The sequence below is a fragment of the Clytia hemisphaerica genome, unplaced genomic scaffold, assembly GCF_902728285.1.
Source record: "Clytia hemisphaerica strain Z4C2 unplaced genomic scaffold, Clytia hemisphaerica genome assembly, whole genome shotgun sequence".
NCBI lineage: Eukaryota > Metazoa > Cnidaria > Hydrozoa > Leptothecata > Clytiidae > Clytia > Clytia hemisphaerica.
The window spans coordinates 96,834-97,328 of NW_027103360.1; positions in this window are offsets into that span (position 1 = coordinate 96,834).

The window sequence follows — 495 nt, forward strand, 5'->3', positions numbered from 1 at the left end:
TTTGTTGAAATAATCCATAATTTTACCTCCGGACAAATCGACCCCTGGGCCTGGGTATGACTGTTTTTTGCAATTTTTTCAAGAACTGGGATGGTTGTTACTTTAAAGGTAAATTGGGTCAGGTATGTGCAAAATTCTGTCTCTCACAGGGTCAATTTTCAATTTTTGGCCTGGACATACCCATCACTTAATACCCCTGGTCCCTGGAAAAATCACCCAAGCCCAATGAAGAGTTTTTTCTGGCACAGCACAATCATTTATACCGTCAACTGCTAACTTGGGACTATCTGACAAAACATGGGACGGCAATTCGGCCACCATTTCACCGAACCTCCAAAATAATTTGATTTCAGTTAATGAACGCCGTATCAAAAAATACACGATTTCTTTTTCGCACCAAGTAGGCTTTTAAATAAAAATATGAAGAAAATCCGTAGTGGAATACATGCCAGTGTCTGGAATGAAGAAGAACAAATTAGTGGCAAAACGTCACTT